Source organism: Pterocles gutturalis, unplaced genomic scaffold, assembly GCF_000699245.1.
Source record: "Pterocles gutturalis isolate BGI_N339 unplaced genomic scaffold, ASM69924v1 scaffold5681, whole genome shotgun sequence".
NCBI lineage: Eukaryota > Metazoa > Chordata > Aves > Pterocliformes > Pteroclidae > Pterocles > Pterocles gutturalis.
In genome coordinates this window covers 24,686-37,778 of record NW_010105272.1, presented here as the reverse complement: position 1 = coordinate 37,778, position 13,093 = coordinate 24,686, and positions in this window count along the sequence as shown.

Genomic DNA, 13,093 nt, shown 5'->3' with positions numbered 1-13,093 from the left:
GTGATGCTTAAGGGCTTTCTGATTTACAATTTTGTTTCTGCAACAGCTATTCAACTACTAGTACATTTACATCAAACGAATTATTCACATTCCTTCAAACAAACCCTCTTTCTTGTAATGGTGAGGGCACTCAGTATGCTGTAAACTTGACAGGTCATCAGAGAAAATGGTCTGTGTAAGTATTTTAAGATGTAAAAATATATTGTCAACCTAAAACCAATCAATAATGTAAGTTAATGCACTTCAAAGATAAAGAAGAGCTTAAGTTCAACTGGCATTATATTAAGATTCATACATTGAAAACAAATTAATTTTATCGGTGTCACCGTTTATTATATACTGTATACTGTAAAAGTTGAAAGTAATTTCACTGTTATGCACTTTATTTTTTGCATTCTTCTTAGAAAACCAAAATAATTTTGAACATTTTTGGTTTTGAATTCTAATTGATGCAGTTGAGTTATGAATACTGCAAGAAAATGTCTATGTGAAAATGTTCTCATGGTGTTTAAAAGGAATTACAACATTTCTGTGGTCTAAGGCTTTGTAAAATCATCCTTTGGAAAATCTAAGTATTGGACCAGTCTGGAGTTAACCAAACGCATAGACTCACACAAAGGGTAACAAAGGAAATGTACTAAATGCAGAGAAGAATATGAAATTATGCTGCCTAATGTTACTTTGTGGATTATAAAGTGCTAAGACCTTGTACTTGCAGTACATATAAATGGCACAGTGCATTCTAAAGAACATTAGGAGTGTGTTGCAAGTATTGGGCCATCCTTATTTTTCCAAAGTCTCCAAAAATATCTATATTTTTTTTAACAAAAGAGTAATGTATAGTATACCTCCTTATGCAAGTGTTACTGATATAAATTGTTACATTTTCTTTTAATAAACAAAAGGGACAGAATCTTTTATTCGTATTTTTCAAATAAAATATACTCTTTGCTATGGTGATGGGTTATTGTATTCCTCATCACAACTAGAATGGGTTATTTTCTCTTCAGTCCTCTATTTTATACTCACCAAAGAAATACAACTGTCCAAAGGCACTCTGTCTTTAAGAATCAGACGTGATACAGCAGTATTAATGAGGTCAATGTCAGAAACGGTGTCGTAACTTTAACTAGATTTTAATGCTCAGTGTAGTCACTCAGCTGTGTCACTATTTCAGGGACTGTCTTACATGATTATTGCTACAGATGGGTAGGGAGGGGAGAGACACCAAGAGATACTTTGCAACAGACTGCAGTATAACCGCTAAATGGTTCATTACTTTTACTTGTGGTGACTATTCCGCTCCAGCCATCACTGGAAACTGAAATATAGCATTATAGGATGAATACATTACCCACATGAGTGAGTTAGGGAAATGCACATCTATGAATCCAGATCAGTGGCAACAGCTTGGGTTATTATCCTAAGTTTACACAGAACAGAGAGAAAAAACAGAATACGTTCACAATGATCAAGCTCAGGCACATGCAATGCAGGTGTGCAGGAATCACTAATTCCTTCTCAAAGGAATTAACGGGCTGTCATGGTTTAATCCCTGCCAAAATATGAAGAAAATTATCCCAGCCAAAACCAGCACACCGGCTTTACTAACAAATTACATCTCAGATCGTAGTAGTACCGTGGCTCACAAGGAACTTACTGCATGCAAGACCTTCTTTCCCAGACTGATATAAAATTCAAAAATAAAGCTAAGGTGGACAGGAAATTAAAAGATAATTTTGTTATGGTACCTCACTTGCTCTACTTAATTGCCCACAGGCCAATTTAGATTATGTACCACCATACTATGCAATTCCCAATGTGCCTCAGCACAAACCTCCCCCCACAAATAAAAAGGTAAGATAATATTTGCAAGACAAATATTGTCAGCCTGAATCTGAATGCAAGGTCAGGGGAGGAACTACTGGTTTTGTGGGTTTTGTTTTGGTCCTCGTTTCAGGTGTTTAAACTTTCTAAAGAATGTTTATAAAGATTTTAAATGTCTTTCATACAAAATGAAAAGATTAATTGAACCTTTTTTTGTCTTAACAAAGCTTGCTATCCTCTTATATTATTGTTAAATTAAATTTTAGGCTTCTTGAAGTCCATGATACTCCTTCTGTATGTGGCAATTGTATTTTTTATATTTAGGTACGGGGGAATCTTCAAAAACTAGAACACTTTGCTTGTGAGTTTAGTGGACGTTTTCTGTGCACTTCATGATTCCATGTAGCATTTTTCTGTTGTGTAACTAACGCCTCACGAATTCATCAACACACCTCAACCTTTAAGTAATCAATAAAGCCCTGAAGATCCAACAAACTCTTTCCACACTAGCTGCCTCTAAATTTGGTTTGTTCTGGAAGTATATGCAATAGAGCAGATCATAGCTGGTGGGCAGTCAGTACCGACAGAAACACCCTCATCCAGCAAAGTAGCCTTCAAAGATAGAAAGGGCATTGTGATTAGGACTCTTAGTGGATCTTAGCACACATAGCTTGTTGAAAGGTGTTAGATTCCTAACAAAATTCCTGACTTCCTGAACAAAACCAGAGTCCCTAGGACCTTCATAGTGGACCTTGTCATCATGCATGTTCGATGTCCAAATAGCTGGTGAGATCAATGGGAAGCCCAACAAACCTGTAAATAAGTGAGTGAACTGTTCAAATATCTGAACTGCTACATCTTCTGCTAGAGTCCTGCATAGGAAGGGATCAGTCTTAATGCATTCACTAGGCTTACAATGTGAACACAACTATGAGGCATGCTGCAGTTCTAACAAGCACCTTTACCTGCCACATTAACTGTTTTGAAACAAATTAGATTACTCTTCACTTTATTCTTAAGATTGTACATTGTTTACTTAAAATATGAATTAATATCCATCTGAATATGGATATTAATTCCATATGAATTAATATCCAATTATCTGTTTAAAAGTAATTCATTCCTGTATCTTCTGGAATTGATTTGGGGACAAAGCACCTAAAAGTAAAATTGAGCCCTGTTTTGAAGTCTCAAGCACAACATATCTAGCAACCAGTTTCATGATAGGATTTGAGTTGGGCAAAAATCAAATACTGGTTGTGTACAAAAAGTAAAGCTCACTCTTACTAACCAAACCTTTTTTTTTGTTGGTTTAGGTCTGTTGATTTAAAGCTATGCTTGAAGTGTAAAGGTACATGAAAATACACATATGCTGATTTTGTCATGAAGACCACATTTGGATTTCTCAAAAAGGAGTGAAAAAAGCTCACAGCCTGTACTATTTGCAACCTCTTTGAACTTACTCTTTTTAATCAACTTGTATTTTCTCGTTAGTTTCAATGCTTTGTGCTACACAAATTTTCAACTGGGAAATGATAAGGTAGGGGAGAATGATTCAGAGATTAAAATCTTTCTAAACTCTAGCTGTTATAACTATTAAAGAGACTCTAATTGAAACCATCTTTCTTTATGAAACAAATTGGATTATCATCTCTGAAAAGGAAGTCACTTGCGTATGATGTTGGTAATAATAAAAATAGTAATGTTCTTGTTCTTTCTTACTGTTTTTATCATAAAGCATCAAATCAGAAATTGTGGTGCCATTTCTTCTTTTGTATGTCTCAAAAAATATTTCAAACCCAACATGTAAATGGTACATCTCTGTGACCGAGGTGTCTGTTAGTTATGTTTTGTCTGTCCTGAGACAGATTTTTTTAAAGTAGTTTCATACAGAGAATGTTTTTAATGTAGGATGCCAAAGTACTATTTAAATATTAACTAATTGAATCATATAACTGGAAATATAACAGTACTATTTAAATATTAACTAATTGAATCGTATAACTGGAAATATCCAGTTTTCTGAGACAAGGAAATGTAAGGCAAAGTAAACCTCTCAAGTCTTGTACATAGTGTCTAAGACTGATAAAAATGTCTGTTTCTGTCTCAAGCAACCCAGGTAGAATATATACAAATATCAGAGAAGAGCCAAGAAGATGACCGAAGAAGCCCTGCAGAGACAGGTGTTGCTGTGCCCTATTCTCTTCTGTGCCTGGACAACAGCAAGTTGCCATGTTTCTTTCTCTGGCCAAGGAACATCACTTTGAGTGACCACCTGCTGAGGGCTGGGGTTTGTCTCCCCAACAGGGAACCAGCCAGCCCCCAAAAGCAACCTGGATGCAGGGCTGTTGCTGCCCCCAGGGGTGGTCCTGGACAGACTGAACCATATAGAAGGTGAGCACGAACACTTACATTTGTCAAACCATCACCTGCAGACCAAGACTGCCATACAAGACCTTGGCACTGGATCCAAAGGGTGTTGATACCTGTCTCACTTTCTGTCACCCTCTCTCTCCCTCTCTGTGCCCCCTCTTTTTCCTCTCAACTCTTTTCTACTCTATTTTCTCTTCTGACAAACATTACCTGATTTTAGCCCCCTGGTGCTTGACCTGAACAGTTGGTACGTAAAGTTACTCCTTATGCCAAAACACCTTTATCCATAGCATTTTTGCAGTTGTCAAAAAATTCTATAAAACTATGTTATACTGTTCCTCTGAGTTATTGTCTGACTCCATTGACTCTGCGGCCCTTCCAAGTAAGGATCGTCAGTTTTGGTCAGTGCTCTTTTTCAGGGGATCACAAAAGATTCACCTCCCTCATCATCCATCAAGTGGGGCGAGACACATGAAACACAAGCTCAGACTCTTAAGCAGATCTGAAACCACGACCTCGTAAGCATATTCTGCCCTATGTAGTGTATTTAAAACAAAAAAACCCCCTAGTGCTCACTTCATATTGTGTCCTTATTTTCCAAATGAGCATTTCATGTATTTTGATCATGTTTTTTTCAATAATATTTTACTTTTTTAGTAAGACTCACTAAAATGTTTTTGAAAAATTTTCTTCTTCTAATTTCCTCAGAATATTAAGAAGTCAACTGAATTTGATAGAAAGTCTATCAGAAGGACTGTTCTTTGACCAAGTCCAGGGCAGAACTTCTCATAAAAATCTGCAAGGACTAATCAGTAGCTGGTCAAAGCACTTTACCATGGATGTGGAAGACTGGCTTTAGAGCAGGATGTTAGATGGGGATCTCCCAGTAATAATCACACCTCACAAATTTCAACAAATTTTTACTGATTGCTTAATAAGCATTTATGGGTAAACCAGCATTCTTATTTTATGCCGGTATCTGTGGGGTTGAGTGGTCCGGAAAAGATGGGTTATGTATTGTTCACTTTATATCCTCTATTGTTTCATGTTGTTTTCTTTCTTTTCTACTCCAGCCAGCCCCCTTTTTGTGCTGGATGCTTGAAGCTCTGTAGTACAATAATTTATCTTAAGGATGTCAGGGGAATCTAGAAATAAAACTTCATAGCTCTGAAAAATCGAAATACTTATCAGTGGTATCTGATGCCAAATGTACTAATCTTCATTTTTACTCTGGAGCAAACATTGTAATGGGACGTTATCACAGGTGAATTCATTACCTTTTTGTCATGCATAATAATGAGAAATTCAAATCAGCTCCTATGATAACTTAGACAATCTTGGTGTTATTAAGCATTTATATTGCCCAAAACCCTAGTGTCCTAGGTCACATAGAAAATGACATTATTTGCCTAAGGAATTTCTAGCTTAAAAGGCAAGATTTCTGAATCCAGTGTTACAAAGCAGAGACTTGTAAGGGCCAGAAGGGGATTGTAGGAAGAATGAAGAGTAATGGAAGGATAGTAGAGCAGATAAACAGCAACTATCACAGGGCAGATACAATTACTGGTGAAATGATCAGGGATAAGTCATACAATCAATAAAATACATAATAATACGGGACAGATTTTTCAGTAATGTATTATGATTATTATTGTAAAGCTTTATGGTTTAATACTGCAATATTTTATGGCTATTCCCATTACAGGTAATAATGTGATATATAATGTGTATACGTTATGAAATGAAGAAAAAAATTACAGTCGAAAAAGGAACATATTTTAAAGAAGTTATTTGTTTATATTTGTGTTTCTTTACGCTATTCAGCTAATGCTGATTTTTATTGGTGATAATGTAAATACTCCACATCAGTAGGCCAGTCATGTACATGCAGATTTCCACTGGTGTGCTTCAGTTTTTGGCTTGCTGATTTTACATATGGATTTTGTAAATACTTGGTTTGTTCTGCAGGAAGTTTTGGACTGTACTTTTGTAATTAAAAACTGATACAGTTTTCTCACTTCTATAGCAGAATTTTAATGTTTCTGACAAAGATTAAAAATTGCAAGAACAGTCACAACAGCTACACAAAGGGCTGCAGGTGAAAATGGTCATGCGTCTTCTTGCAGGAATCTGTTACTTGTTGCCTGATTTGTATCCACACAAAATATTAGTAGAGCTCACAAGACATTAGAGAAAGCCGCTGCCGTGATGTAAATACCAAAACCTCTGCTCTCTCTTTTCCAGCTCTTTCAAATCTAACCAAATTTCAGATTAGGTGAGTTTGATATGATTTCATTGCTCATGCTTTGTTTAGCTTACAGTGTCATACAAAACACAAAACATAAATGCACGGTTCGCACACCTTATGCTACATTCAGCTTACCATTTAAACTTTAAACCACCAAGAAGAAAGTGAAAAGAAGAAAACGCTTTGGCTAGCTTGGACTTTCAACTTCTACGATAGATTCTCAACTGTCATCTTAATTAAATAACGGTTTTACTGTGTACGTACAAAGATGCAGTGTCAATTGAAAAGTAGGTGACTTTAGACAGCAGTTTAGACTTGAACTCGGGCTTCCTTTTGCTAAGCTGTATTTTAGAAGGAAAGAACACCTTGTGAGAAAATGACACAGATTATAGAAACATGCCAGTTTAGGTGTGTGGCAGGGATACTTAGTGTCTTGTAGAGTTTTACATGATTCTGACAGCCAAAAAGATGCTGCTCTGATTTATTCCCGTGGAAAAGAAAAATTCTGTCGTCTGAAAGTGGAAAGCTTTTCCTTGTTTGCAAGGGTTTTTGTGTCAGACACTATCACAACTTTAAAGGATTAATCCTGAAAGTGAGAGGTTGTGATGGTCAGTCTGTCTCTTTGCATCTTGTGCTGTTCACTGTTGATAGTGCAGTCTGTATGGTCCTTGGTATTGCTAAGGAGCATCCCATTCTTGACAGTTTTTAATAAAAGTATGATGGTAAATTTATTTGGTTAAAAACTGAGTATGAAATATTGAGCAGTTCAGTTCAAGGTCACTAGCTCATATTTGAAAGGGAAATGAGAAATGCAAATATAACTATCACCAAATGACTGCTTCTTTACATGAAATTTGTTTGTAATCTCACTTCAGTGTTAGTACAGAAAATGTGCATGATGGCAGTGCCAAAGAGGGTCACTCAATCTGATCACCATATTCCTGTCTGCTCCTAGTTATACCCTGAGTTTCTTGTTTAATCTTGAGTATCTGACAAGTATTCCTGTAAACAGACCCATCCAATTTTCAAATCATAGCTCTGTGTCCTTATTCAGCACAGCGTTCTTTCTCCAGCTTCCCTCCTTGATACATCACTGGTGGTGTTTCCAGACTGGAGTAGGACACCATCATTCCTCAGCAGCTGTCAAAACCTGAATAAATCTTTCTAGAGAACTCAACAAAGTAAACTTGTCCTGTCTGTTTTGTTTTATTTCAAATACAGCTTAAATTCTTACCTCCTATCATCAGGCAACTAAAGTTTAGCAATGTTGTTTCCACTCCAATAGCCACTTCACCAATAAAAATCAAAAAAAATTACGAAAAAAATATGAAGATATGGTGATAATAAGGAGAATGATAAGGGATAAGGAGTAAATAGTAGAAATGTCTTTTAAGCAGACAACTGTTCAGTGGCCTCTATATTACTGGTAATATAGAATGCTTATAGATATGTTGTAGAAAAAACTGTGAACAAATTGTATATTAGACCCTCAACATACAGGACTTTTAGGTACTCTAAAGGCCAGAAATAAGAATGGCTTTGTTAAACAGGGAACTCACACTCAATTATTTATTTATGCTGTGATATCACCTGAAGAATTTCTGGATAATCAGGACCTGAATTTCTTGGTGCTGAATAAAAACCAGCTGAGATTTGCTACTTCAAGAACCTTAGCATCTTCATGAGGCTGAGGAAAGCTGTCATCCGGCTGATGACAGAAACAATGTGAATAGAAATAAAGGATAATAGAGGATGTTTTTATAATTAAAGTCCAAGAGACAGCCTAACAAAGGGGAAGATAAGATTGAATAATTTCTTAGAGAAATAGCATGAATAACTTGATGCTTCTGGGTGATTTAGTATTTCTAGATATTTACAACGGAAAATTTACAGGTGAACAGATGTCCTTGATACAGTTTTTTTTGAAACATGATAAAAGATAACTTCACAATGCACACTGAAAAGAGGAATAACCATATGGGATCCTGTAATAAAGGACCTGAAACTGTAGTTCACTTTGTGATTAGAAAGGACTTTGTATATATAATGATGCAGAATCAAGGCCAAATATTTTGCTAGTAAGAAGAGTAACAGCAGTAGAAAACTTTTTCCTTGAGGTTAGTATAATGCAAGTGAAATTGTGTGCCATGAAAAAGAAATGTTGATGTATCCATAAACAAATTTTCTTTTTCTGCCTTTGATTCCCTACCTGTCCTTAAACAAATACCCTGATACATGCTTATTAGCAAGTAACTTACTTGTATTCTTCCAGCGGGTAATTAATTACTCGCAACTATTCAAATATGCTTGCCTTAAACCAATTCTCTCCATGCATTGATATACACTAAACAGAAGATGCTAAAGGAAAGGTGCTGAAGCTTCCTGGTAATGATTTCTACTAATGATTAGAAACCAATAAAATAGGTGATTTAGGAGCTCAACTTTAATGTCCAGCTTTGACAATCTCTTTCTTTAAGTGCTTTAAGAACCTGGGGTGAAAGTGATAGAAAAATTCGAAACCTGACTGTTCTGTTCTTAAAGTACTCTTAAAAATTGTCCAGAAACTTTTACAAACAGTAAAATGAAGTGGACACAGCAATACATATGATATTTAAGGAGAAGTAAATCTAGTTTATGTAGCAGGCTAATCTACTAGAATTTCTTCAAGTTGTCGACAAGCCTTTCAATCAGGATAATCTGATTGAGTTAGCATACTTGGATTTCCAATAAGCTTTTGACAAGGTCTTTCATCAAACCTATTATGGAATGACATGATCTTCAAAGCTGGTAAAATAAGAGGAAACAAAGTACAGGAATACTTTGTAAGGTTTCTCAGGGTAAAAAGTACTATTAGGCATTATGCTAGAACTGGAATTGTTTGTCAGAGTCAAAAAATAACCAAGAAAAGTGAACTGTGAAGACTTGCAAAGCAATCAATGGATACTTAGTAAAGTTGTGGATGAAACTGATTGAAATGCAAGGTAATGAACAAGGGCAAAACCACCCAAAATGCATCTGCACTACGAGCTCAGAATAAATTGCTATTACTCAGGAAGGATATTTTGAGTTACTGTTTCTATCTATATATCTGCTAAGCAGTCATAAAAAACAACAGAAATAAATCTGGTGTTAAAAATTATTAGACAATAGTGGAAAACCAATTAGGATGTGTCGTTATGTTACTTTGGAAACCCAGACTGATCCCACATTTCAGCTACTTGGTAAAACAGTTTGATCCCATAGGAAAACTAGAGAGAGCACACAGAAATCAAGAAAAAATATTCAGAGATATGGAATAACACCCATCTCAAAAGATTTTAAAAGTTAATATGGAAATATTATTTCCATTTAATATCAAAAAAATGGCTGAAGAGAACCCTATCTGATAAATTATAAAAATAAATTATTAAATTAGAACTGTCATGCAGGAAACAAACAGAAAATTGTTATTACTATTTTTCACAATAGAAGAACTAGAAGCCATAAAATGAGTTTTTAGTTAACATTTAAAAATAAACAAAAGTAAGTAATTTTTCACACAATATGCAACTGAATGGTAAAAGTCATGTTGTGGACACAGAGCTGATAGATCCTTTTTCCCATGCCTGATGTGCCTTTGGAAGTCACACAGCTGCAATTTTTTGTTAGGTACAGACATCAGCATTGCTGGCCTGCACCATCCTCATGGCTTGTTTTTAAAAACTACTCAAACAAATTTTGCCTAGTGGCAAGGAAAAAAAAAACTGGCTTTTGTCAAATGGAAGAAATACTAAAAATGTGATCAAATATCTATAGGGTTAAAACTGGTTCTAGTGTTTCATGCCTAATGGCTTGGAATAGGAAGAAGCCATAAAATCATTTCCAGCCCTGTAATACTTACCTCCATCCCCTCCTGTGTCTTTCAGGTTTGTCTATCACCCAGTTACAGACATAGTTCATGAATCTTCTTCAGCTGACTTGGTTCATTTGTAGACAATTCCAGTCAGGAAAATGAACTCACAAGTCCCTTTAAAGTCCAATGAATTATGAAACTGAAGTCAAAGAATTGTTGACCTCTACTTATCCTACAGTGTCCACAGGCATCTATTATCCCATTCTAAATGCTCTGAAGTGAGTAATTACTTAATTAAATTACTGAGAGCTGAGATTACATTAAAAAAAAAAAAAAAGAGTAAAAGACTCAGAGAATCGGTTTTTAAATTAAATAAAAATGTGAACCATCATGTTTCTCAGCTATTAATCACATCACTGACATTCATGGGGTTCTTTCATGTTATGGTTGAGATTGTAGCTGACAAAATACTTGGTAAGAAACTAACTTAGCTATGTGCTTTATTCAGTATCAGGGTAGCTCAAATAATATTGTCATTAAAGATTCCATCTATATATGTTAAAACTTAAGAAATTCAAAGCAAGCCAAACCAACTGTTTAAATCCATCTATCATTGGAAATGGTAATTGAGAAGAATGCATTGAACTGTCACATCTTTTGTTACAAATGTGACAATTTGAAAGAAAGGAAATCAATATTTTAAGCATATGAACTTATCAATTTTACATTACCCATGTAATAAGCAAATAAATTATTCATATTATACATAAGGAAAGGCATATGTCATCAAAAGACATTCACTTCTTACCTGTAAAATAGTATTTGGTTTTATTAGAATTAGTACTCTTACTCTTATTTCCAGTACCTAAACTTTTTAAAGGAACTACTCTTGAGTATATTACCCGATAATGTTTTGTAATGTCTATGCAAAGACAAACTGCTTTTCATAAAAAATTCCAAATGCTGCTTACTGAGAAAAATGTCACTCATGTAATTTAAAAGAACATTATATAACCATAGTGATTATAACATATTATACATATAGCACTTGGATTATAAATGGCTTCATGAAGGTCTTTGTGTGTGTATACATATGCACAACTGTACATACATATGAAGTAAATACATTGTAGCTTGTAACTCTTATAATCTTTTTACAGAATGAAGATGGCATTCAAAGCATATTTAGAGTTTATTGATAATGCACTAAGACTTTGTGGGGGACTGATTGTGTTGCAGTGAGCTGTGTATTCCTTTCTACTTGATAAGTGGGACATTTGTTTCATGTGTTTAAAATTCATCAGGATACACAAGCTTATAGCTAACTTACAGCATTTTATTAGTCTATCAATATCATTTTCAAATGTGACAGCTACCACCCATGCTTATTTAGTTATGCTGAACTTGCACCAACATACTAGCCAGAATAGTCATATAATCCAGTTAGGTACGGGCATTTAAGCTGCTTCTGCACAAAATGCAAAAGAAAATCTTGCTCATATAAATAAATAACTCTGCCTGGTTTATTTACAATATTCCAGGAACAACAGATAAATAAAAGCCTTACATTGCAAAGTTCTGCTTACAGATCCATTTTTTTTCAGTAAAGCAGATCCACACCCTTCACAGATTCACACCACACACATACATAACCTTGATATACTGCTTCATTTTAAACATTTTAAATATATGCTAAAAATGAATTACTTGGTTTGAATAAAAGAATTTAAACTACCGAGAAATAGTATTTTAAAGGGAGAAGCACAAAGTCACAGAAGAGCAACAAATTCCATACACTTGTGTCAAAACCAGGTATCTTCTATCCTTGTACTGAAAAGTTTCAATACATCATCTTTACTGTTGTGTTTATTTGATAGAGCCAAGGGGTTTGGTTGCTTGCAATAAACTGAAGAGAAAAAAAAAAAAGCTTTCTGTTTGATGATATATAGTCTGGTATAGAGAAATTATTAAGGTGGGAAAAATATTGAGTGCTAAGACGAATGAAACAAGACCTGTGGAGTCTATAATTGCTGACTGGGATATTCATTCTTAGTCATTTGAGGTGGAATTGGAGCTAGATTATTTTTTTATGATGCATTTATATTTATGTGTCTGTTTTTTAGCATTGTTGCATGAACCACAAGACTAGAGGGACCACTTCATTCAGGGATGGCTCGTCTGCTCTGCTGCTTCCATTTCAAGTAGTCTCAGGTTGTCTCTCACTTCAAAGATTCTACCCTGATAGTCTTCCTGGGGGAAAATTACTTTGTATTCCAAGATATCAGGGGTGTATTAGGAGAGAAATGACAGTGGGTGGTATGTGCTAAAGGCATTTATTTTTCTCTCTCAAAAAGCCTGGGGCAGGCACAGTTCTGATCTATATTTTGCCCATGACTGATGCCTCTCAGAGCCTTACAGAGCATTGTGGAATATTATGCAGAGGAAAAATATGACTGACTTGTGAGATTCAAATGTATTTTATTCAAAAATTTCCTATTCTAATCACTTCATATAAGTTAAAATGCAGGTAACTGCCTATAAACAAAGGCTGTGGTGTTAGAAGAGATAATGACGGGTTTTATCCCTTTGTCCTGCAGAAACACACTGCCAGACTGACCTACATCAGGATATTGCTGCTCCTGAAGCCTAAATTTTATGTGCCTGGGCATAACGAGCTATCTTTTATATATTGCTAAACGGAGTGAAACTGCTTCCCAGCAGGGCTTTCTAAATTAATTTATTTCTGTAAGTCACATATCCAGCTGCAGTGTGTTCACACTGTTACCAGACACACAACAATAAGAAAGGGAGCT